Source organism: Prionailurus bengalensis, chromosome A1 (assembly GCF_016509475.1).
Source record: "Prionailurus bengalensis isolate Pbe53 chromosome A1, Fcat_Pben_1.1_paternal_pri, whole genome shotgun sequence".
Taxonomy (NCBI): Eukaryota; Metazoa; Chordata; class Mammalia; order Carnivora; family Felidae; genus Prionailurus; species Prionailurus bengalensis.
The window spans coordinates 113442961-113467078 of NC_057343.1; the positions used below are offsets into that span (position 1 = coordinate 113442961).

General features: G+C 41.9%; 1 pseudogene; it reads right to left on the reverse strand.

Moving 5' to 3' along the window:
- Positions 1-344: 344 nt before the first annotated feature.
- LOC122479530 lies at positions 345-18773 on the reverse strand (annotated as a pseudogene).
- Positions 18774-24118: the final 5345 nt, after the last annotated feature.

Sequence of the window (24118 nt, forward strand, 5' to 3'; positions counted from 1 at the left end):
AAAATATATAAAAACCGAAATAAATAAAAATTTATATTAAAAATAAAGCCTGTAATGGCAATTTAAAACTTTTTATAGTTGACACACAATGTTATGTTATTTTCAAGTCTATAACATAGTGATTCAACATGTCTATGTTTAGGCAGTTTTTATTATTGTTACCACTTTGTTTTGGCCATTGATTTTACAGTCTTGACCTCTTGGTGTTTGTGATTTTTAAATGCTGGAGGAGAGCAAGACTGGCTCATAGGGAGGAAAATGTAAAACACTGGAGAAATCCTTGATTCCTCCCTCCCTCTCCTTCCAGTTCTAATCTGTATATCAAAAATATACTCTGAATATGTTCACTTTTCTTTATCTCTGGTGATCACATCAATCCTGTCCTGGTTAGCACCTCCAGTCACCATACCTAGGTTACCAGTGTTGAACTTGATTAAATCTGTAGTGTTGTCAGTCTCCAAATTAATCTGAATGAATTTGTTCCACTTGATGAAATCAGGGTAGTGGGTAGTGTCAGCATCATGCATCACCAGATAATAGATTTCTCGTGTGCCCGCATAGATCTTTCTTATTTTCCACAACTTACATCAGGACTAATCTGATGAACATTAATGTGATTCTTGGTGTCATAGTCAGATGGAAGTTCACTGTAGTCTTGTCATTGCTGATGACTTCCATTAAACCAGCATTGTGGTTTATATCAATGTGGACCTTGCCATCCATGTCAATGAACTGCTATATGCAAATCTTCTTTACTTACTATTAGGGCATACTCAAATCTGTGTTTAAAGAAAGTAACAAGGGGGAGCCATTCTTAGCTTGTGGGCACTGGTGAATGGACAAAGAATAAGCGTCCCAGTTTGTCCAGATACAATGCTCTTTGGGACCATGAGCTGTGGCTGTGCTAAGCCTGGAATCAAGAGGCCATAGAGTTTTGCATTTTCCAGAATGTCATATAAATGGAATCATTTATAGCCTTTTGAGACTGGCTTCTTTTACTCAGCTTAATGCCTTTGAGATCCATCCACATTGTTGCATGTATCAGTAATTCATTTCTTTTTATTTGACATTTGCTGTGTGCTTGTGTCAGTTTATTTATACTTTCACTCAATGAAGGACATGTGGTTGCTCCCAGTTTTTGGCAACTATGAATAACTCTTCTATAAACATTTATGTACAAATTCTTGTGTGAAGGTAACTTTTTAGTTTTTTAGGGTAAATATCTAGGGGTAGGATTGCTGGCTATATGGCAAGAATATGTTTAACTTTGTAAGAGACTGCCAGTTAGTTTTTGGAATGGATATTATTTTATATTACCACCAACAAATTATGAAAGTTCCAGTTCATCCATAGTCTCGCCAGCATTTGTTATGGCCAACTTATTTTCTGTGTAGTGGTATCTCATTTTAGTTTTGATTCACATCCCCTAATGGCTCATGATGTCAAGCATCTTTTTATGTGCTCATTTGTCATTTTTGTATCTTTTTGATGAAGTGTCTGTTCACATCCTTTGTCCATTTTTTTTAAATTGAGTTTATTTTCTTCTTGGGTTTTGAGAATTCTTATGTGTATTCTGGATATAATTCTTTTATAAGAGATAAGGTTTGTAAATATTTTCTCACTGTCTGTGGCTTGTAGTTTCATTCTCTTACTATCATCTTTCAAAGAACAGAAGTTTTAAATTTATCATTTTTTTCTTTTATGATTATGCTTCTGGTGTTACAGCTAAACAATCTTTTCTTAACACAAAGTCACAAATGTGTTCTCTTCTGTCTTGCTCTTACAGTTTTATAGTTTAGATTTTATATTTAGGTCTATGAACCATTTTGTTTTAACTTTTATATAAAGTGTAAGGTTTAGGTCAAGGTTCCTTTTATTGCACATACGTATTTATTTGTTCCAGGTGCATTTGTTAAAATATTCTTTCTCCGCTGAGTTGCTTTTACTCAGTTGTCAAGATTGTTGACCGTATTTGTGTGGGTTTATTTCTGTGCTCTCTGTTCTGTTTCCTTGATCGAATATCTATTATTTCACTAGTATTTGGTGTTTTTATTTTTGTAGCTTTAAATCTTAAGATGAGGTACTTTGAGTCTTTCAAGTTTGTTATTCTTTTTCAAGTTGTTTTGTTTTTTCCTCATTCCTTTCCTTTTCATATGCATTTTTGAATAAGCTTGTTCACATCTACGACAAATTCTGCTGTGCTTTTTACTGGAATTGTGTTAACTCTATAGATCAGTTTGAGGAACACTCACATCTTAACTACATTGAGTCCTTTAAACTATGAACATGTTCTACCTCTACAGTATTTAGACTTTCCTTGATTTCTTTCCTTAGTGTTTTATGCCTTTTAACATACAGATCCTACATTTGTTTTGTAAAATTTGTATCTAAGTATTTCCTTTTTTTAGCTATATGAAATATATTTTTTTAAATGCTGAGTTTCTGAGGTGCCTGGGTGGCTCAATTGGTTGAGCATCCAACTTTGGCTCAGGTTATCATCTCATGGTTTGTGGGTTCATGCCCTGCATTGGGCTCTGTGCTGACACCTCAGAGCCTGGAGCCTGTTTCAGATTCTGTGTCTCCCTCTTTCTCTGCCTATCCCCTGCTCGTGCTCTGCCTCTCTCCCCCTCTCTCCCTCCCTCCCTCCCTCCCTCTCTCTCTCTCTCTCTCTCTCTCAAATAAACATTTAAAAAATAATAAAAAATTAAAAGGCTTAGTTTCTAATTGTTCATTACCATGTATAGAAGTATGATTGATTTTTTTCTGTGTTGAGCTTATATTTTGTGACTTGGATAAACTTACTGGTGGTTTGTAGATTGCCTATAATGTTTACATAGATCAGCATGTTATCTGTGAATATGGATTGTTTACTCTTGAATGAACACTTAGATGCATTTATTATTATAAATACTAAAATAGTCACATGCTTTTATATTGGTTTAACGATTTATAAAGTATTATGTCTCAACAAAATATTGCCAACAGATTTTTGCTGGCTTTCAACCTCAAATTACTGGCTCAAAAGTTTTTCCTTGGTTAATGTATTGAACAGTTTTTAGAGTATTCATCATGTATTTCTTGTGCTCTCTTTAACACGGATATTACTAGAGATTCTTTGATTTTCAACTGTCCAGAATTTCTTCTCTTTTATTATGGTTCATAAATGTCACGAGCTCACTTATTATTGGGATGAATCTCAGTCTCTAACACAGAGGACGAACCAAAGCCATCTAACATGGTATGTTGATGCTTGAATTTTTAGTGCTAAAGCTATTGTTTTGACAACACCACAATTTATACTACACAACAACACAAATTACTACTTTTCTTAACTTTGGTTAAAAAGCCCAACTCTAAAACTTTTTCAAAGCTACTGACAAATGAAAAGAGAAAAAGAGAAGCTCATTATGCTGATCGGTCAAAAGTTAAGTGAATTTCTCAGACTGATGTTGTGGAGACACCCACATAGTACAGGATAATTAACACTTATTCCTCAGAGGAGACCTTAGAAATTAGATTAAACAACGGTGTGGGCCTCAAATCTACTCCCCCTTCTCCTCTGTTCAGGGACACAGTTATGGGAGAGGAATGTTCATTGAAAGCTTCAACTGAAATACAGTTGGACGTAAATCAACATTTGTGTGCATGCTGGGAGGTTTTCTGCGTTTGATATTTAGGCAGAGTTTGTTTAAAAAAGTATTATATTAGCAGTTTACAATAAAAGAGTTCTAAACGTTTTAGTATTTCATTAAGTGGTAATAATTACTCTTTAAAGATGGTGAAAATATTATTCCACTAAGAGAAAGACTGAGAATTGACCATCACATTTAACAACTTGGAGGTCATTGGTCACATTGATGGGAGCAGTTTTGGGAGAGTAGAGGGTGTAACTGGTGAGGATTAAAGATTGGGAAGAGAGAGAATTTAGGCCAGTAATATAGACAGCTCTTCTGAGGAATTTTATTGCAAAGGAAGGCAGAGAACTGGCAAACTAGCTGATGTGAGAAGTAGGGTCAAGAGAAGCTTTCTTTTTGCCCACCTCTTGCTTCCCTTCCTCCCGATTTCCCTCCCTCCCTCCTTCCCTCCCCACTTCCTTCCTTCCTTCTCCTGATGGGAGAAACCATAATATTTTGCATATTGTTAGGAACTTTTCAGTGGATAATTATACTGAGCATTGTATATCATATTAGTAGATCATTGTATTAATCCAGTAGCTCAAAAGCATATATGACAGAAGATTAGATATTCATATATAAGTGAAGAAATAGATTTAGATAGAATCACATATGGTTTATCTATAGTAGGAGGGAAGGTCAAGCATGTGGGTGAGCATGCCATTAGGTAGATGAATTGGTGGTGGGAATCTGTAGACATTTTCTTTCTATTGTATCACTTTTTTTTTTCAGTGAAATGGGAACTAAAAATTAACAGCTGAGAGTAAGAATTGGGGAAGAGGTGATAGAAGTTTGAGAAGAGGTCTAAATAGGTTTTAGGAAAATTTAAGAGTGAATAAATTCAGGAAACAGGATATAATTACGGGAGGACCAAAAAGAGTTTATTTGAGGTTCATGGTCAGAAATTTAAAATGAAGCCAGCTATTGTGGTTGGTTTTTTCTAACCACATTAACCTCCCTGGGTACTGGCATGGAATAGGTAGAATACAGCAGATCAGGAGAGGGGCAGAGGAGTGGAGGGGTGTGTGTGTGTGTGTGTGTGTGTGTGTGTGTGTGTGTGTGTGAGAGAGAGAGAGAGAGAGAGAGAGAGAGAGAGAGAGAGAGGGAGAGAGAGAGACTGTAATTATAGTCCATGGAATTGAGGCTATTATGAAGGGAGACAGGACTTTCAGGGGAGAGGAAAGTGGAAAGGTTAGGAAATTAGATGCAACTACACGTTGTCTACAAGATACCGCTTTAAATATAAAGTTGACAGTTTCTTATAAAACTAAACATAATCTTACCATATGATCCATCAGTTGTACTCCCTGGTATTTACCCAAGGGGGTTGAAAACTGTGTTTACACAAAAAGTTGTACATAGATGCTTATGTTTATAGATGCTTTATTCATAGTTGCCAAAATTGAGAAGTAACCAGGATGCCCTTCAGTGGGTGAATGGATAAATAAATGGTGGTACATCCAGGCAATGGAATATTACTGAACACTTAAAGGAACTGAGTTACCAAGCCATGAAAATACATGTTGGAAGCTTGAATGCATGTTGTTAAGTGAAAAAACCAATCTGAAAAAGATGCAGATTGTATGATTTCAACTATATGACAGCCTGGAAAAGGCAAAACTATGGAAATAGTAATAAGATCAGTGGTTGTCAGGGGATGGGGACAGGAGAGTGGAGAGGGTTAAATAGGTATAGCACAGAGGATTTTTAGGACAGTGAAGCTACTTTGTATGATACTGTAATGGCAATGTGTGTCATTCTACATTTGCCCAAACACTTAAGATGCACAACAGCCAGCATGAACCATAATATAAAATACGGACTTTGGGTGATAATGATGTGTCAGTGTAGGCTCATCAGTTGTAACAAATATACCAGTGGGGGATATTGCTAATGGGGGAAGCTACACACTTAGAGGGGCAGGGGATATACAGTAACTCTCTGTATTGTCTCCTCAATATTGCTGGGAACCTAAAACTGCTATAAAAGTAGTTATTAAAAAAAGATTAGTGGGTTGGAGGCCATGGGGCAGGCAAAAGATTGATAGAGTTGGGATTTTAGAGGCAGAAGGAGAAGTTTGAGTGAGTGGTCAGAGAATGTGAGTACGATGCTGAGATTATGGATAGTTTGCGTTTATTCATCAGGACAGATTCAGGCTCAGATGGGCTCATGGTGACGACATTCAGACTGCTGGAGGACAGAGTGATCCACTGTTGTAGGCAGCAGTGATGAGGGGTAATGGGTAATATAATCTGATGAAATATGGTTCAAAGCTGAATATTCTTGGGGAGGAGAGAAGGAAGAAGGTCTGGAAGTAGTAAGGAGCGGCAAGAGAGATATGCCCACTCCACTTCTCCAGGCCCAGGGGTGTGGGGACCATGGGAGCAAAACCTCGCTAGGGTTACAGGGGAAATATGTCCCTAAGGAGCACACCCTTTCAAAGAGGGAGATGTGATGCATCTCTGAGTAGAGGGGGCAGTGTGATGGGGGATGTTGCTAAGGAGAAACTATGACTTCCAGAGGGTGAAGTGGGGGCTGTCTGGAGATGAAGGGTATGTGGGATCTGAGGACAGAGTAAGGGATAGAAGGAGCCTTGTGGAGAATCGAGTACAGGTTCTGAGGGGGTGACCTCAGAGATGGCAGTAACAAAAGGAAGGATTACAACACTTACACTGTGAGGATTCAGTGAGGCAAGGTTAAACATTTGGCACGGTGCTGGCCACACAGGTTTCACTCAGTACCTTTTAGCTGAGAAGGATTCAAAGCCACCTCCTGCCCCTAGCACTCCCTTCTGCACATCCCCTCACTCATTTGATGGATGAGAAAACTGAATGTTAAGATTTAACACACATGGCTGAATTCTCATTAATTGTAGCTGGAATCACTGAAATAATTAATGGATGTGAGATGCGGGGTAAGAACCTGAGCCTGGTGCTCATTATTGCAGATGAACATTGAAAAGCTTCAACCCATGTTGTAGCTTTCATGCATACACTTAATTGTTTCATTAACCTTCACCATATCAATAAGCTCATGCTCCAAAGGATCATAAAAGACAAATATTCTTCAGCATTTAATCTCCATTTAGGAATGCAGATCCAAGGAAGGTGGTTTAAGTCTAGTACATGACTCAGATAGCAGCATTTCTCACCTTGACTGTCCCAGGGGGATTTAGACAGCCCCCAGGTCCTCAAATCCAGGGTTGTGCCCTGAGGGTGGAGTGGGGCGGGGCTGGCCTCCTGCTCCAGTGACCCACTCAAAGGCCCGACTCTAACTCTGCCACTGGTCACCCACTGCCTCCTTGAATTTATTATTTGCTTCTGTGAGGAGGCCTTCCTTTATCCATCCCATACTTACTCCCTGCATTTCCAGGTGGGTTTTCCGTGTCCTTCACGATTTGGGGAAGTTGTTTGTGTGGGAGCCATTGGTGATCTCAGAACTTTTCAGCACAGGCCTGGCAGTGTTTGCATGAAAAGACTGACTGGGAGGTCACTGTTTGCATTCCAGAATCAGAGTGTCTGGGTTCTGATCCCAGCTTTGCCGCATGCTGCCTGTGTGATTTTGAGTGTATTCTTAATCTCTCTATGTGTAACGGGGGTTGGTATTTGGTGTAATGGGGATAATAATGCTATTTGCTTTGTAGGGTTGCTGCAAGGTGTAAATTAAATAAGATAATTTTTATAGGTTGCTTAGCACAATGTGTGACAGGTATTAACCAGTATGATGATACTTGTGCCTTGTAGGTTAGTGGAGAGCATGGAAAAGTGCCTTTTCTAGTAAAGTTGACACATTTTATGATTGGATTCAATCCCACAGCTTCACGCTGTGTCGGTCCTCAGGTGGAACAGGCAGCCAGCAGGACCAAGGTGCAGACATGAAGTAGAGTCCCTGATCATTCACAGTGGGTACTAAGCCTGATTCCTCAGGTGACCGCACTGCCTTTCTTAGGCAGTGTTGACAGTGCCTCTGGTGGTACTTTGGTTTCCAACCCGATTTTTGGTTTACTTAATTGGCAGGTACTGACATCATTAGGGGCTCCTCAACCCATCACCATGACATTGTGAGGTCCCAAAAGTAACGGATAGTTCTGCTTGTTGATTTTATAATAAGTCCCCTCTGATGGAGTCGGAGGCCTGCCTAAGAAGAGTGGCTGATGAGCAATTCAAGTATTTTATTCACTAATTCAGCAAGTATATTTGAGCACCCACTGTGTGCCAGGCACTGGGGATACAGACCTAAACAAAACAACAGTCCTTACTCTTGAGGAATGACATGTAACCATGTATGAACCACAAGGTGACTAAAAGTGCTACCCTTCAGGAGAGGCAGAGTATAAACTGAGACCTGGGGATGTGTAAAGTGAGGCATGACCAGGCGGGAGTGGGGAGGAGAGGTAACAGGGAAAGGACACTCCAGGAAGAGCGACTGGCAAGTACAGAGGCCAGAGGGGAGAGAACATGTGGACTGTGTGTGGACTGGGATGGGTATTAGCTACTCTTGCCATAGCATAGGTATGTGCATACATTATGCACATTATCCACTGTTTTCTCTAACTTCTCATCATTAAATAAGCATGAACATGGTTGGGTATCCAAAGAATTCCTGCACACTCTCTGCACATCCTTATTCAGATTAAAGATGCTACTTGGTTCTCTCTCATGGAACCCCTAGCAGTGCCTCTGCTCAGCTTTCTGCTTTTTATACTGGAACCACAGGGAACTGAGACTGGAAGACAGGTGTGCCCATGTGAGACTTGTTCCATCCCCACACCTCCCAGCCACCTCTGCACCCCTCCCTCCCTTTCTCCTCTCCCAGGCCTTCACCTGCACACACACACCACTCTATCAACCGTCCATCAGTCAGCGATTCCAGTGATTTGTGTTTGGTGTGATTGCTCCAAACTGTGAGTCAGGACAATGCTCAGGATGTGTGGGTTGAAAGAGAAAGAGGGACCCTGGTGGTTCCACTTACACAGAAACAGCCCTCTGTCCCTTGCCTTCCTGTCCTGCTCACATGGGGCTGGCCTAAGCATGACTGGTTGGTCTTTGTACCCAGTAGAGTAGGACTTGGGACCTCACAATGTCATGGTGATGGGTTGAGGAGCCCCTAATGATGTTTCCCCCATGATATTTCTGGTCTTATGACTCCCAGCAGGATGTCACCCACCCCTGTTCTGTAACGGGTTCTCCTGTCTTCATGGTGAGAAGTTCTGGGAATGGATGGGAAGCAGAGGGTTTGCAGTTTCCCCCTGCATTGGCCGGAAGACCTCGTAGCTCCTTCCTCAGATATGCAGAGAAACAGCATGGTAGGGTGAGGACCCATTGCTTGTGTCAGGTGAATTCCAAAGGGGGCAGCAAGGTGACCGCTCTTCATGGGGCACTGGCTTTTAGCAATTGTGTTTTTGGGGTCTGTTTGCCCCAAACTGTACTATACTATCTATTGTCATACAGTATAGCTGTGGAGTGGTGCTGAATGGACAACTCCCTGTTCTTGGATCTTTACTAAGCCTTAGTCCACAAGCACACTTGAGTCACTTTGGTCTATGGATTGGCTCAGGGAAGAATGCGCATACTCATTAATTTATTCAAAAAAATGAACAGAAGTCTATGCATGCTGACCTCTGTGCTAGGGCCCTGGGGATACAATGAAGAGCAAGGCAGGCATGGCTGCTGCCTTCATGGAGCCAACAGACCAGAGGAAAAGGTAGACAGTGGAGGTCCTGCAGTGAAGTGTGATGAGGATCTCACCTTTTTGTGCAAACTAGACCTGAGTTTCTGTACATTGAGTCTCATTGTAATTCCTGGGAAAATATTTCCTTACAAATAAACCCAGCTGGTAAGCAGTAAAAACAATATGAGTCTGTTATCTCAAAAACTTGTGCACTTTCCAGTGATTCATCCTCACAGAGATGTTCCATCCAGTTCAGCACGTGCTTCCTGAGCCCTCCGTATTCTAGAAGCTGTACCCAGCACTAGAGATGCAAGGAGGAGTGAGATGCAGTCACTGCCCACCCATGGGAGGGACAACACATAACCCAGTCATTTCAGTATTAGGCTGCAATGCTGGTCATTTCATTCCACAGATATTGAGTACCCACCCTGTGCCAGGCAATGGTCTAGATTGTTGAGATTCAGCATAAGCAAAACAGAACCTGTGCCCTTGAGGAGCTTGTATTTTTTTCTGGGGGCATGGGGACTGTAGATTGCTGTTTTACACAGATGGTGTGGCAGGAACTCCCTGAGGAGGTGCTTTTGGATAGACAATTGAAGTTGGTGAAGGAGGCAGCTATGAAGATGTACAAGGAAAGTGTTCCAGACAGATGGTTACCAGTGCAAAAAAGGAGAAGTGTGCAAAGTCAGAAGAGGAGGGGATCTGGTATTTTTGAGGTACAGCAAAGAAGCCCATTCCTGGGGCAAAGTGGGTGAGCAGGACGAAAGGAAGAGATGGGTCTGGAGGAACAGCTAGGGGACATATGGCCAAAGGCCTAATAGCACTTGTCAGGACTGTGGCTTTTACTCTATTAAGGTGGAGAGTCCTTGGAGGGTTTCAAGAAGCAGAGTTAACATGATCTGATAAATGCTTGAAGAGTATCACTCTGGCTGCTAGGATGGGATAAACTTAAGGGGCAAGAGCAGAAGCATGAAGACCAACGAAGAGGCTGTTGTGGTTACCTGGGAGAGAGATGAGGGTGGCCTGGACCACCTCATTTACCAGAAAGGTAAATGGTCAAACTGGTGATAAATATAGATAGAATTCTGGATATCTTTACAATATAGAGCCAAGAGGATTTACTGATGAGTTGGGTATGAAAAGACACAAACAGAGGAGAGATAGGGCGAATGAGGTTTTTGGTCCAAGCAAATAGAAAGATAGTTACCATCTTTGAGATGAATACTGTGTTAGATAAGCTCATTGTTTCACAGATATTTCTCCCTCCTTCCCCACCTCCGTAAGACCAGTATACTACCATCAGCACTGATGTCTGCTTAGTATGGGACTTGCTTTAGCCCATGAAACTGATGGTGTGTGACTTCTAAACCTGGGTTGTAAGAGGCATCATGTATATTCCCTTGGCCCTGTGGGAAGTGTGACTTCCACCAAGGGAAGAATGTGTCACTACCTGTCTGTCCTGGACCCCAGAATGAGATGTGCTGAGGAGCCTTCTCCCCTTACCCTTAGACTTGTGAATGTTACAATAAACACTGACATGTAGACAACTGATGGTTTGGGGTAGTTTGTTACACAACGATATTGTGGCAATAATGGACCGATAAAGGGATAGATGTAGGCTTACTGCTTTGGGACATCAACATCAAAGACAGGTTTTTTAGCGCTGTCTGGGTATTCAGGGAAGTTGTCTCGGAGGAAATAAGTCATAGCTGAATCTTGAAGGATAAATCAGAATTACTCAGTTCAATAGGTAGAGAAAGGGCATTCCATGTTGGGACAGAACATAAACAAAGCCATGCTATACAAGAGAAACAAAGCCATGCTATACAAATATATAGGGAACTATTCAAGTAGAGGTAGAGGGTGGCAGAAGATGATGAGTCTGGTGAAGTAAAGAGGAGCTGGGACATGGAGTGTTTTGTATTTCCTGATAAGGAGCTTGGACTTTATTCCATAGGCAGTGGGCAGCCATCAACCCTTTTTAGGAGGGAGAATGGCATGGTCTGGTTTGCACGTCAGTGGGATCCTTCTGGCCCTGTGTGAAGGATAGCCTCGGTGTTGGGGAGTATTGTGGCCTGGAGATAGGATCGTGGTTGGAGCTGCTTCAGTGTACAGTGGTAAGGATGTAGGGATGGAAATGGATTGGGGAAACATTTAAGTATTAATACTAACAGGACCTAAAGGACGGAGAGAAAACGAGAGTTCCATGTGAAGCATGCTTGGGACGTAAAACACTGGAAAGGGATTCTCTTTACATGTTAACATCTGGTGGGATAAAGGATGATTTTTCTTTTCTTTTTATGCACACATTCGTCTTCTACATTAATTGTGTATTACCAGTATAATCAGAAAAAAATTTTTGAGTGTGTTCTGGTGTTTAAATTTGTCTAATATTCTTTGGATGACGTTTGCTGAGCCCTTAAGCCTGAGTGTTGGCAAGGTGGTATCCAGCCTTGGTGCTATCTTGGCCATGGCGGTAGTCTTCTCTACTTGATAGCGAATGACTTTGTTTCTTTTTTTAATATGAAAGTAAAATAAGATCCAAAAAGAAGTTCAGAGCAAATGTGACCTGCGCATGTTATTGGCATCAACTGTATATTGTGGAAACATTTCAGAGAAGCACGAATGTTGAATTGGCATCACCAGATAACATACCCTTCCAGAGGATTATGTCATGACTCACCTGATTATAGATTCAGAATAGTACATGTTCATGGGACTCATTTTCAAGAGTAATTATAGCACAGTGTGTGTATAGAAGTAATTTTTAAAAATTTGCTTGTGATTGCTGAACTGCTATTGATTAAGAGGGGCTAATAACTACATGGCAAAGTAGCAATTAAAAAAACTGCAGAACTACACTATATGTTAACTAGCTTGGATTTAAATTAAAAAAATAAAATAAATAAAGGGGCACCTCGGTGCCTCAGTGGGTTAAGCGTCCGACTCTTGGTTTTGGCTCAGGCCACAATCTCACGGTTTCATGGGTTTGAGCCCTGTATCGGGCTGTGTGCTCACAGTGCCGAGCCTGCTGGGGCTTCTCTCTCTTTCCCTCTCTCTACCCCTCCCCCACTCGTGCTGTCTCTGGCTCTCTCAAAATAAATAAACTTAAAAAAATAAAAATACATATGTCCATACATACATACTGTAGAGTTCTGCTCATAAAATGAAAAGTAAAACCAAGTTAGGCAAATTAGTACTTATAACTTCTCCAATTGGAGGAGCACACCCCGTTCTTTTCACTGTGGTGCCTCTTTGCCGTGTGTTCCTAAGCCTGGACTGTGCTCTCTTTGCTTCCTCTAAGATCCCTTCCCACCCTGTCAAGACCAGCTTGAACGTAACCCCAGGATGACTCTTCTGATATCCTTGGGGAGATCCACTATCTCATGCTCGGGCCCCCACTGCATTTTCTTCCTGGAGCCCAGCAGCCCTGACAAAGTGTTCTTTGTATTTTTGACATTTTCATACTTAGCAAATCAATTTTTTTCATTTGTGTATTCCAGCTCAGGGCATGCCACATTATAAGAATTAATAAATGCTGTATAAAATGACCTATACCTATAGTCTGATTTGAGAGTTTTATTTATAGAAGAAACCTGAGGAGCAAGAAAGGGCTAGTGTGTTGCTACCAAGGAATTGACCTAGGAGCAGCGACGGAGGGCATACTGGGCCCTTTAGGTGGTCTTGGAGCCAAAGCTGACTGTTATAGGCTCATTATCTTGTGCACAGACATCTGCAGTGACTTTCTAAAAGTCCCAGAAGACATAGGAAAAAGATGAGTAAGTGATTGCATTTAAATAAGTTCAAATCTAATCAGGAAAATCATATTCTAGTTTTTTTTTTTTTCTTTAAACTGATTTATCCAATGAATGACTGAATAACTCTCGGAAGTAGGACCTATATCCACTTAGTAAATATGAAAAAAGAAGACCGAGGTTTCGATGTGATTCCATTTATCTGCACAGATGCCACTGTCACCTCTGATGATTCCCAGGTTTTTATCTCCAACCCCAACCTATATTCTAAGGAGCTGATTTACATGTTCAGCTCCCAGGTGTCATCTCCTCTGGTTTTCTCAGACACTTCAAACTGCATGTCCCAAACTGAACATATGGGTTTTCCATGTAACAACCAAAACTGATCTTCTGCTTTCTCTTTCAGGAAGTAGAATCCCTATCCACTCGGCCTCCTGAGCTAAAAACCCTGGGAACATCTTTGTCTTTGCCAATCCGTTACCAAGATCTATGGATTATGATACAGAGTATCTCTTATGTCTGCCACCCATATTCATCATGATCCTCATTCAAGTCCTTGTAATTTAGCGTCTGGACTTTTGAACTAGCTTCCTGATTAGTCTCTTTACCAATAGTTCTTTCTTCTACCCAAATGCCAGTCCATCATCCCCTTGGCTGAAAAGCTGCAGGATAAAGTCCCGGCATCTTTATTATCCTACCTCATATACTTCACTAACATTAGCCCCATTTTAGAAGCCTGCTCTCCCCTGGTGACACCTGTCCACCAAGTAGTACACTAAGCCTTCCATGCTCCTGTACACACTCGTTCCTCTGCCTTTATGCTTCTCTTTCTCTCCTCCATTTGCCAAACTCCTACTCACCCTCCAAGAACCACTTCAAAATACCATCTCTTCTGGAAAGCCTTGTCTCACAGTCCATTTGTTGCACTCTGTGTTGTGTGTGTGTTTTCACAGCATTTTGCTCCCGTTCTACTACCTTGTGATTATCCTTTAACTAATCCTGTCTCTCCTGTTGCTTTAGGACAGAGTCTGGATCTCATCCACATTTTTAGTCCTACTTCTTAGTACAGTGTCTGGCATGCAGAAGGAAGACCCCTCTTTGTGGATAAATCATTCAGCCACTCTCAGTTGTTTACTCATCTGTAAAATGGGAACACCAATCTCTTGTTAAATCTCCACTTCGTTGTTGTTTATGAAAATGCTCTGTAGAAATGAGAAACAGAAAGGGCTAGAGAACTGGGGACTCATTAAGGGGTTATAAGCACCTGGCTTTGTAAATGGGGAAGATGGGCTGCCAAACAGTGAAATGACTGAGCCTGAGCTGTTTATATAAACAGCAGTTTATAGCCCTAGGTCTCCTCACTCAATGCCCTTCCCTTCTACCTTTCTGCTCTGGAGCCTTACTGGTCAAGGCTCCATCCTAGCATCGCGCTGAAGGAGCTTCTTTTATGATGCCATATCGCCTGTTGACATTTCCCATGTTCTGGGGAGAATGTTACCACAAGTCTCAAGGTGTTTGGTTCCCCTGAGTAATATCCAAAACTATGACCGTCATGAGAACATACCTCAAATACTTGCTTTAGGTGAAGAAAAGACCCAACTCTATGTTTGAAAGCTGGTTTCCAAATTTGTAACCTTAGAGGAGATTATCGCTTAGGGAAATAAACTCTTGCTCCTAATTTTGTCAGCCAAATTAAAACATTTTTCTTCTTCCTCCACATTTCCTGGAGGTCATCTCCGTGTTTGTGTTAAAATATCCATTTTAAGCACATAAAACATCAAGTTTCTGATGTGTTATGGAGGGTTTGGGGTGAATCCTTTGGAGTATAAACTTTTAGCAAAATTAATCATCACCAGAGAAGAGAAATTGTCATCAGATAGATCCTTGGGCTACTGTTTTCACAGACTACGTAGGAGAAACTGGAGGGAGCTGTCAACTCAACAGGCAAAGCCCTGGTCTTCCTCATGCAAAAGGCCAGTTGCTTCATGTTTCTGTTGCCAAGAATGCAAGCATGAGCTCTGAACCCCCAGTTTCAAGCAGCTGTATTATTAGCAAATGTGGAGTGTGTTGTATTTCCAGTATATGTATGTGTGTGTGTGTGTGTATGTGTGTGTATGTGAGAAAGAGAGAGAGAGGAAAACAGTGCTTAACATTTCACTATGGCCCTTATTAATTTTCAAAGCATTTATCCGTCAGTAATTAGCAAGCCTGCTCTGGAGCCCAGAAAACCAGGGCATTAGTATTAATTTCACACTGAAGGTAGGAGAGACAAAGTGATCATAATAATATGAAAGATAGTTTTGCCAGCAAGCATTTGGGGAGCCCTTTTCTGTGTGAGAATTGATAGTATTTAGAAAGTTTCTAGCTTCAGTCATCCTCACATTGCTGTAATTTTAGGACCAGGTATACAACTTTCGTTTTCTTAGTTTTCCTGGGTCTTCTGCTGTACTGCTTCTCCTGTGACCAGAGCCAGTACTTACCAGCTCCTCCAGTCCCCTCGGGGTCAGCAAAAGAGTGCAGGTGGTGCCATACCACCCGATCTGTCTCATTGACAACTGATGGAAAAGTGTGTTTGCTCAGGCAATACATGTTTTGGAAGGAAGCCTGTGCTAGGATTTATTTATTGCAGAATCTCCTATCCCTGCACCGTGTTTGGGTACATAACACTTACAGTAGGTGCTGATCACATAATTTATAAATGGGAAAGGAGGAGAGATACTTAGTTTATCAATGCCCAATGAAATTTCTGAATGATAGAGACTTTTTTTCCTTTTTGTAATCAAATGCAGTTCTGCCAGTTTTCTTGATTGGTATTAGGTGGAAGTCTGCCTTGGATCCAGAAGCCACAGTGGCATTTGCCAGCTTCTTATAATTCATGGACTTGGCATGCAGCAGAATGTGCTACCTCAAAATAGGCAACTTTGGCTTAAAGATTATTTTGAGCTGAAGACAATGAAGAAGAAGCAGATACAAGAAAAGCCCTCCGCCCTTCCCCTATTTGACTAGAAGCAGGACATAAATTTGTAAAGGGCTTCCCCTTTCCTCTCTGTAGCAAGAAGGACAGAAGATAATCATAGGAGACAATTCTAGACCCCCATCAGCCCAGAGACAGCGGCCAGAGGAATCTACATAACAAACCTTGCCGAAACTAGCCCTCATCTACCATTAGTCTCTCCGTTAGTCTTCCTGAGATTTAATGCCCCAGAAGCTCAAAGTCCTTTTCCTTTGCCTTGTCACGTCTCTAAAAATGTATTCTTCTTTTGTGGAGGTGCCATCTAAGCCCAGCTCCTACTCGCACCCCCTGAGTTACTCATCTCTGACTTCTCTCATCTGTTTATGGGGTTCACCTGTCAATAAATTCCTATTTGTTTTTCTCTTGTCAATCTGACTTTTGTCTGTGTCATTTACAGGACTCCAGGGGGGCAGTATCCAAGGGGAGAATCAGCTTAATGGAAAAAGAAAAGAACCATGACTTTTACCACTGTACAACCTAAAAACAAAACACTAAAATCATCCATATCCTGAAAAAAAAAAGCAGCCTTTTAAGAAAATTTAAAATGAGCTGACTGTAACTTCTGGCTGTTTATTTTAAAAACATTATGGCTTAGGGGTGCCTGGGTGGTTCAGTTGGTTGAGTGTCCCACTTTGGCTAAAGTCACGATCTTGTGGCTCAGGTCAGGATCTCCTGGCTCAGGTCACCATCTCACGGTTTGTGAGTTTGAGCCCTGTATCCGGCTCACTGCTGTCAGTGCAGAGCCCGCTTCAGATCCTCCGTCCCCTTCCCTCTCTGACCTTCTCCTGCTTGTGCTCTTTCTTTCTCAAAAATAAATAAACATTGAAAGAAAAGAAACTTATGGTGTAAATCTGTGTATCTGGGGTTTGACGAGCAAAGGGGTAGTCATGTGGACCGGCAGCCACCTTCTTGCTGCTTCATTTGACATTAAGTTTCTCTGGTTGATATTTGCAGATAGGTGTCTTGGAGTCTGCCAAATGGAATCAAATCTTGGTGACTGACTGGAATGAGGTGAGGAATGTTGCCGTCAGGAAGGTGAGAGCATTTCTTCCTTACACCAAAATGAATTCCCGATGGAATGAATAGTGGAATACACAAAAGTGAAACTGTAGCAACACTGGAGAAAACACGGGTGCATTTTCCTGATGATCTGTGAGTAAGGAGACCTTTGCGAGCATGACGTGAACCTGAGAAATCCCAACCAAAAGAATGACAGAGAGGAGCCTATAGAATTTGAACAACATTGCCGTTCAGAAAGAATACCCTCAGAGATCTGAAAAGACAACCAGCTGAAAAAACTTGCAACATGCAGCCTAGAGAAAGGTCTGATTTCTTTCTTTCTTTTCTTTTTTTTTTTTTAATTTTTAATGTTTGTTTATTTTTGAGAGAGACAGAGAGCAATGCGGGGAGGGGCAGAGAGAAAGAGGGAGACACAGAATCCGAAGCAGGCTCCAGGCTCTAAGCTGTCAGTACAGAGCCTGACGCAGGGCTCGAACCCACAAACTGCCAGATCGTGACGTGAGCTGAAGTTGGGCACTCAACTGACTGAGCCATCCAGGTGCCCCTGATTTCTTTTTCATACAAATAATTTTATTTGTATGAAACTAAATATTAAATGAGGAATGAACCAAGAAACCAACAATGAACAGGAACCAACAATTCATGGTAAAAGAAACACAGATGAACAATAAAGAAAATGTTTAATTTTAGTCAAAAAATTCAAAGTAAAAGAGCATTGAGTGGCCATTTCTTACCTGTAAAACCCACAGGAAGTGTGATAATGCTCACTGTGGGCAAGAGAAGTACAAAAGATACTCTCATAGCCCATCGGTGACATGTATAATTTGGGACCGCCCTTTGGGAGACCAGTCGTCGGTCTGAAGCATGATTTTAAATGTCTGTGTTCTTGGACCCGGCAATTCCATGTGAAGGAGTTTAGCTTGCAGTTATGCACACAGAAGTACACAAAGCTGCAAGGATGCTCATTGCAGCATTGTGTACTGAAATAAAAGCTGGAAATAACCTAAAGGACCACCCAGAAGGGAGTGTTAGAGAAATTACACTGTGTCTATTTCTTAGAGCACTTCTATTATAGCTCTTGGGGAGGAAGGGGTAGACTTGTAGATGCCAATATGGAGCGACATCTCTGCAGATTTTATTATTAAGTGAAAAAAAGCAAGCCGGGAACTGAATGTGGAGAATGTCGCAATATATTTAAGGCAAAACTCAAATGAATACATATATATTTATACCTACATATGAATACATGCCTGTGTACGAATAAAATGTTTATGCCCAGATATAAAAGACATTTTTCATAAGGCTGAGTCTGGGAGTCGAGATTGGGGCGAGGGAGAGTGTTAAGGAAGGGGGGGGGGCTCACTTCTCCTTGTATACTGTTGGGTGCTATCTGAATTACTATTATTATTTTTTACATCATACATTCCTTTGATAAAAACTTGAGAAGTAGATGGGTGATTTCTTCATTTGTCCCTTATTCCTGTATACCTCTCACCATATAGGGAACCTCAAGGGGAAACCAAATTCTGGACTGCTCCAGGCTAAGCTGTTGCATCTGACAAGGAACTTTTCAACCAGTTTTGGATGCAGCAGCAGCAGCAGCAGCAGCAGCAAGGCAGGACCAACACACGTTATTCTCATCGTTCGGTGCTGGTCCTCACTGTGGCTTAATTTAGCGGAAACACATTAAGCCTATCTGGGTCATGTTGCCGAAGCCATTTGGAAAACCAATCTGTGATCTTTGTCCTCTTAGTATTGATTTTTAATTCCAGCTCTTGTTGATCATTAGAAAATACAGACAATGGCCTTCTCCTTTCTTCCTAATAGCCCTTCAGGTCACTCATTCACATTTTCTAGGCTTCTCCCATCTCTGTTCTACCACTTAATCCTTTAACCCTAATGTGCAATTTCTAGGGGTCTCTTAAGCGTCTTTCATAGAACTTCAACAAAAATGGTGAAAACTCCACTGGCAGCTGACTGTGAGGCTGCCCTGGTCCTGCCTGGCCCACCCGCTGGCTGGGCTGGGCTGGTTAGTGGATGGATGTGAACTCACAAACCTTCTCACCAAGCCAGTCCTGCAGAACCATCTGGAGTATCAAGGATTTCAGGATTTGTCTTCTGATTCTGCTCAGGGCTGCCAGCTGGTGGGTGTTTACAAGAAGGAGCCTCTCACAAAACGAGGGTGCCCCATTCTCCCTCATGAATGGACTGTCACAGCCCCTGGGAGCAGTGGGTTCTGTTTTAGAGAAAATGACTGAAGGTGACATTGTGGAAACTGAGTCTTGGTGCAGACATTACCAGGTAGCCAGTGAAGAAGAGCAGAATGTGCCACCCCAAAAATGACTTGTAGAAGTTCAGGACATGCCACCCCAAAATATGCCCTTTTGGTATATTGATTATTTTGAGCTGTAGGTTCCTGAAAAACAGCAAATGAGGGGGAGGGTCTCTGCAAGTGCCCCCTTATCTGCCTGAAATAGATCCTCCAAAAGGAACTCAATTGTTATGAATCCCCTCCATGGGAGCCTCATCAACCAGGGAAGGTGGAGTCATCATAGGAGAAGAGGCCCCCCACACCCAGACAGACTCAGTCACAAATTCTCACATCTCCCATCTCTTCTTCTGAGGGCCCATTCATCTTACCTAAAAATCATTTACCCTCTTCTGAGAGGTGCACATCCGCCTCCCCTTTCCTGATCAAGACTGTATTTAATTCTGAATTCTAAGCCACCTCAGAGGGTTACTCATTTTTCCCTGGGTGTTTCCCTTGTATACATCAGATATACTTGCTGCTGAACTTCCATTTTCCTCTTGTTAATCTTTCTTTTCCTACAAGGGTCTCAACTGTGCACTCAGAAGGGTGGAGGGAAAATTATTTTCCTCCTCTACACAGGTCTGTCTGTCTCCTTGGCCAGGACTGGATATCCTTCATCATGTGGCCTTTCCTCAGTCCCTGAGGCCCACCCTTCCCTTATACTGGACCACAGAAGTTGTTCCATGGTGGGGACTCAGTGAATTAATTGTCAGAGATTGACTTTTATTGATCAGAATGTCATGAAGATTATTTTAAGTGAAAAAAAATCTGAACAGACCAGCAGCTAGACTTCTTTTACTTTAAAAAAACAAACAAACAAACAAACTTCGTAGCAGCACGTTCCCAAAATGTAACTGCCACAAATCCTGTGGGTCAGGGTGGGGGGTGGGTAACAGCTAAAAAGGAGACTGTCTGCTTGCACCCAGATGAGAACATCACAAACACTCACGCTTTCCATTTTTTTCCCTCAAAAGCTCATGTGTATCCTAAACGTCCTCTTTTTCCTTAGAAACTCTTTCCCCTCACTTTTTTTTTTCTGCTAAGGTGGTATATAAACCCCCATCTTAACTGTTCAAGGAGCCATTTCTTGTCTGCACTTCTATATGTCTATGAATAAACTCTGTCTTTTCTTTTAATCTGCCTTTTCTTAGTTAATTTACAGGCTCCATGCAGTACAACCTAAGGAGAAGTTTTACTCCCAACACAGGACACCAAAATTTTCCAGGAACTGTTATTTATCAAGTGTTGACATTACGTGGGGGGCAAGGCCAAAGTTACAATATTCCGTAAGAAAGCCAGGATTCCAAATTGTTTATGGCAAGACTTTGTCACCATCGCACACAACAAATCTATGCACAGAAAACAAAAAAAGGATCTCCATATGTGGTAATAGGTCATAAAGCAAAGTCTTAGTAATGAAACTCTGGAGGAGTGGGTAGAGGAAGAGTTAGACAGGACGCTGGGATGGAACAGAAGGTCCAGAACCTGACACACATGTATGTGGGAATTGATGTGTGCTGGTGGCACACAGTGGGTGGAAAGTTGGGTTCCTGAATAGATGATGAGGGGGAACCAGCTCCCTAGAAGGACAAAGGCAAAAATGCAATGCTCCACACAAAAGCAACCTCCAGTTGGACTGAAGACTTAAAAGTGAACGGTGGATCCGTGAAGGTAATAGAAGAAAAAAGAGATGTAATGTCAGAGAATATCTTTGTGACCTTGCGTGGGGAAAAGTTTTTTTTACTCAGAGTAAACACACAAATTATTTCAAAAATAAGGGTTCCTCTTCAAAACAGGGTGCCATAGACAGATTTAATAGACGAGTGATAGACAGGGAGGAGATATTTGCAGTGTCTGAAATAGACACTGGGCTAGTATTTAGAACAGATGAGGAACTCTGGAAAGAAGATTTAAAAATACTCCAAACAGAAATCCTGTTAAAAAGCGGATGAGGGAACGAGAGGGAGAGGCAGTTCACCGAGAGGAGAAATGCACATGGCTCATCAATTATGTGAAGGAAGGTTCAACCTCATTAACTACTGAAGAGATGCAAATTACAATAACTGCATTTCTCACACCGGCAAACGTGAGAAAGCGGGATAATACCTAGAGCTGGCAGCACGTGGCAGGCCACAGCCCCCAAGGGCAGGCCTTCTGGGGAGCAGTCGGCTGTGCTGAGTGGCGTTAACCCTGGGTATTCCTTCCTGGGTGTGTCATAGGAACACTTAAATAGGACCGCATGCAGCCATGGGGGTGTGTTTTGCAGCATCATTTGTGGTGACAGAGCGGTTTAGGTGTCCATCACTGTGACAATGAGGAAGTGGAAGGCTGCAGATAGTCAGCGGACAGAGGCAGGGCGCTAGCTTGACACGGATAGGCCGTAAAAACCATGGTGTTAAGGGAAACAGAAGACGGGTCATAATTTTGTACTGTAATCCCTTTTATGTAACTAACAATCACCCAACAATATATTTTTCCATACCCCCACTGGAATGTAAGCTCCAGGAGGGCAGAGAAATTAGGGTTTCGATGGTCTCTAAGTGTTCCCAATCTCTAGGACTCTGCACATGGTAGGTGCAAAAGAGATAGTTCTTGAGTGAACAACACATAAATACATATGTATGTTCATAATTAATATAAATACATTCAAGTGGGTGATTTTTGGGGGTGGGGGAGAATGGGAATGAGGATAAAGTGTATGTGAGAAACAAAAAATGATGATAATGTTTTATCATCTGACTCATAGTTCTATTCATGTTTTTTTTTTTTTTTTTTTGTGCCTGGGTGTCGGGGGAGCACTAGGAGAAAAAATACCAAAATATGAATTATTCTTAGATGGTGGGAATTAACACTGACCTTTTTGTTCCCACTGTTTTTCTAGATTTTCTAAAAATCTGTAATCAATGTATTTTATGTTCATCATTCCCAAACCCAACACTTGAAAATGTCTTTGAGAGGGGCAGTGCCCCAATACCAAGGTTCCCCCTTTGCTTCTGCCAGCAACCTCCCACTTCCCTCCAATACAAGACATAACACACTTTTACAGAATTCTAGTATCTCTGCCTCTGCTTTTACCTTGACCAGTAGAAAGCATTAGCAATCTCTCCCTTTTCTTCAAGACTAACCTCCTAGTTTTAGGACTGTGTTTGGCTTCCTAAAATAACTGACCTCTGGCCTTCTATCCTGCCCTGTTCTGAGGGTTTGTTTTGGTTCCTTTCTCACTCTTCCCCAGTTTATCCCAACTTGGTAGTCTACCCCACTATATTGGGTTGAATAGCGTCTCCCCCAAATTAACATCCTCCCTGAAACTTCAGAATGGGACCTTATTTGGAGATAAGGTGTTGCAGGTGTAATTAGATAAGATGAAGTCCTACTGGAGTACAGTGGGCCCTTAATCCCAAATGACTGGTCCGTATAAGCCTGTTCTCATAAGAACAGGATAAAAGACAGAAACAAACAGAAGATCACTATGTGACAACAGAGCAGAGATTCAAGTGATTTGTCAACAAGACAAGGATCTCCAAGGAAACAAGAAAGAGGCAAGGAAGGATCTTACCCTAGATCCTTCAGAGTAAACATGGCCCTGGTAACAACTTGATTTTCGACTTCTGGCCTCTAGCATTGTGAGGGAATCACTTCTGTGTTTTATTTTTTTTTTAATTTTTTTAAAAGTTTATTTATTTTTGAGACAGCATGAACAGGGGAGGGGCAGAGAGAGAGGGAGACACAGAATCTGAAACAGGTTCCAGGCTCTGAGCTGTCAGCACAGAGCCCGACGCGGGGCTTGAACTCATGGACCGTGAGATCATGACCTGAACCGAAGTTGGACGCTTAACCGACTGAGCCACCCAGGCGCCCCATCACTTCTGTGTTTTAAGTGCTAACATTCATGGTACTTTGTCACAGCAGTGCTAAGCCTAATATATCCCCCTATACTCAACTGGGTGTTCATAGGGAGGATTTTCAGTGCCAAGAAAAGCCTTGCCTGCCCCTAGTATCCTCCTTCTCTGGTTTTCTCAGCATCCAAAAACTTGGAGGAAGAAGAGAGAGAGAGATCTACTTCCTACTTTTATTTATGCTAATACTAGTTCCAGCTGAAAAAACTGTAAGATAAGATTTAGCTATTTTCCTCTAATGAAATGTTTATGTGGTCATTGCAGCCAACAGAAAAAGATATCTTCAGAATCTGGAAGATGCACTGGAAAGATTAAAATCCAGTACAATTCTCTTTTTTTTCTTTAAAAAATTTTTTTAATGTTTATTTATTTTTGAGACATAGAGAGCATGGGTGGGGAGGGACAGAGAGAGAGGGAGACACAGAATCTGAAGGAGGCTCCAGGCTCTGAGCTGTTAGCTCAGAGCCTGATGCGGGGCTCACACTCACAGACGGTGAGATCATGACCTGAGCCGAAGTCAGATGCTTAACTAACTGAGCGACCCAGGCTCCCCTCAGTAGAATTCTTTTTCTTCTGGGGATATCACTTCTGAACGCACTTTCCAATACCTCTGCTCTAGCAATGAGCAGTTTGGCCTGGGCCACACCCTTCTCTACCTCCAGATACACGGATAGAAAATGGGAATCCTTATTGCTCTCCTGCCCTGCTGCTACTCCATGGGACTTCTGTCTTGGAGGAGAAGATGAGGAGCCTGCACTTCTCTGCCTCCTCTCTCTGTG